Source organism: Manacus candei, unplaced genomic scaffold (assembly GCF_025592945.1).
Source record: "Manacus candei isolate 608988 ecotype Guabito, Panama unplaced genomic scaffold, ASM2559294v1 h1tg000037l, whole genome shotgun sequence".
NCBI classification, from domain to species: domain Eukaryota; kingdom Metazoa; phylum Chordata; class Aves; order Passeriformes; family Pipridae; genus Manacus; species Manacus candei.
Genome location: NW_026138085.1, coordinates 6744585 through 6747449, shown reverse-complemented (window position 1 = coordinate 6747449; position 2865 = coordinate 6744585). Strand labels below are relative to the sequence as shown.

Here is a 2865-nt window from a genome sequence, read left to right as displayed (position 1 = left end):
TTTAAGAGGCTCACCAGAGTGTTGAGGTACCCAGAACCACACTCTCCACCTGCCTTGCACCAGCCTCCTGTGGGTCCAGCCATGCCCAGGAGAGACAGGGAATATCAAGCTCATCCCATGAGGTCTTGGGCAATATCCAGAGAATTCTGCCTTTAGCAGAGGTCACAGAAATATATGACAACCATTTATTTCACAGTGGTCTAAACCAGGCTTACACATTACCAGAGCTATTCAGACATAATATGGAAACTGCTACAGAGCAACCAAAATCTTTGTTCCAGCCAAAATCTTTGTTCCACATAGGAATCTCGTAACCACAAAATCCCTTTCACAGTCTTATCTAAGGGTTACAATTTTCTTTGTCCATCAACACAGTATTGAAAGCCCTGGCTCTGAAAAGCATTTAGTGATGTGTTGAACAAGAAGACTTCAACTCCAAAGCCTTTCACTTCTTTAAAATTGCCTTGCACATGAGAATTGTCCATTCAAATACAGCTTTTACTCCTTTCTCGGCCCCTACATTCCTTTTCACAGAGCCCCATGGGGTGAAGGTGGTGGGAAGTTCAGTTTTGGAGTGGCAGTCACTGTCCACCTCTGAGTGGCTCCCCCAACACTGATGGCCAGGCTGGCTCTGGCAGTAATGAATTCAGCATGTCTTTGTTTGTTCCAATACTGCCGCCCCCTCCTAGCGCTTCCCTAACACAATCTTGTTATCTTTGGGCCTTGCATGGTTTTTTAATTATCATTATTATTCATATAGCACGATGCACACAGACAAATTTAATCACGTTGTTTACATGAGCAAACCTGATCGACTAATGGAGAAATTACTGATTTTGTTCCCACTGTTGGCACAAATGCAATTTCTTTTCTCACTCCCATTAACACAGTTAATGTTTATAAAAGTCTGATGATGCTGGAGATGAAAGTGTTTTCTCCAAAGAACAGGTAAACCATAAACAATAACAAAAGTTCTTCCTACCCCAATACTGCAATAAATGTGTTTCAATCCCATGGTGGAGCAAGCGAGGAAAGTAGCCAAAGAATCAAGCCCAGATTAATCATATTTGATGAAGAGTTACTGGAAAGCTGAGAGAAAAATTCTGCAGAAAGACAAAAAAAAGAAATTGATGAAAAACACAAACCTTCAGACAAAACATGTAATCCAGTTCTTCTGCAACAGAAAGAAGAGAACAAAGAGGGGAGGGCCAGAACAGGTAAACAGGGCTCAGTCAGTGTACGAGATGGAAGAGCACAAAAACCAGCAAACTGGAGGACAGGCAAGAAAAAAATCTACACAGTCTAAACAAAATATAAACCTACAATGGGTAAGGAAAAGAAAGGAAAAAGTACAAAACATACAAGTACCTCTTGCTGACTTCCGGAGTGATCAGAAAGGTCTCTCGCTGCTTGAACAGATGGGGCTGAAATTGTTCTCTGTCAGCAGAACCATCACGGGCTGTGTTTGCCTGGAAGGGACGAACCCCAGGTGAGAGATGTACCAGGAAGAAGTGCCACACAGGTACCTCGTCTGAGCATGGCCCTGAGCAGGCGGATGCAGCCGATGTGCCCCGTGCAGAGACACTTCATCTCTCCTGCCCCTTTCCTGGACACCCCTTGTGCAATTTACAGCTCCTTCTGCTCTCCCACAGCTTCATGAACAGAGGAGCCAAAAGTGAATAGAACAATAACCCTTCCTCCTTATTCCAGCTCATTTCTTGAATAAATCTTATGGTTTTCTATTTAAAAGGAATGGAGGGATGGGGTTTTGCCACACGTGGGTCAGTGCTGACTTCCAGAGCAGTCCTGGTTCTGGCAGCCAGGAATGGTCACTGTCCAGGAGTGGCTGCCACAAAGGCATCTCTGGTGGGGAAGAATGGCTCTATCCCTCAGGATTTGCACCCGTTGCTGGTCAATGTCTTCAATGTGACTTGAAGACACCCTTGATAAACACTTCTATTTCTGTGTATTTACATTTTCCTTGGAAACCTTTCAACCCAAGGTATTGAGTCAACTCCCGGGTGGAACATCAGGAGAAGGTTTTGCCTGCCTTCTAAAACGGAGCACAGAAACACAACTTTCCGAATTGCCCATGCAGAAAATCTCATTAGTGTACAGATTTCCAAAAGTACAAGGTACCTGCCTAGCTTCATCCCTTTATTATCTGTACAGCAATGGAACAATTAGGCAGATCTGCTGGCTCCCTAGAAAGAGGAGAAATATGTGGCTGCTCTGACACAAGTAAAGATGAGGAAGGAACTGCTGCAGCTGGAGAGCAATTACCCATCAGCAGCACAAATTCCTTCTCAGGTACTTCTCTAATCTGGTGTCATTAGTGCAGATATCATGACACAAAGGTACTGAAGACCTTAAAAGAAGACACATCAGCTCAATGGATGCTTTCCCACGAGCACACTGTTCCAATCCCATCCTTAAAGGCAGGTTTTGTGCCTGAACACTCACCTGGTTTTGCCAACTGAGTGAGTCAATCCACAGATGTCTGAAGTCATTTGCTCACTGTTGTGAAACCAGTCTCATTTTTGTAGTCTCTCTCCACTCAGTTCCATGTTTTCCACAATATTCCTTCAAATACATCTGAAGAGTGTTTAAATATGCAACTTGTGAGACATTTTCCATATGATAACCCTCTTGTTGCTCTGCCTCGGTGATGGACGGACGCAGGCAGTGTTTGGTTTGAAGTATTAAGGAAGAAGCATTGCAAATGCAGTTAATAGAAACCCCTCCAGTGAGATCCCATTATAAGAACATACATGGAAGGAGAATGCTGATGACATACGCAAGATAAGCTTAATTTTGCAGAATTTGTTCATGGTCCCACAAAATGTAGTTTGGGAAAACAAAGCT

At 43.6% G+C, this 2865-nt stretch overlaps 1 long non-coding RNA gene across 1 annotated transcript; it reads right to left on the bottom strand.

Annotated features, from left to right (window-relative positions):
- Window positions 1–1021: 1021 nt before the first annotated feature.
- LOC127473967 (uncharacterized) lies at window positions 1022–2575 on the bottom strand. The gene is made up of 3 exons (XR_007905643.1): window positions 2464–2575; window positions 1369–1469; window positions 1022–1103 (listed from the first exon to the last, which is right to left on the bottom strand). It is a non-coding gene; the product is annotated as an uncharacterized LOC127473967 (long non-coding RNA).
- Between the last annotated feature and the right edge of the window lie 290 nt (window positions 2576–2865).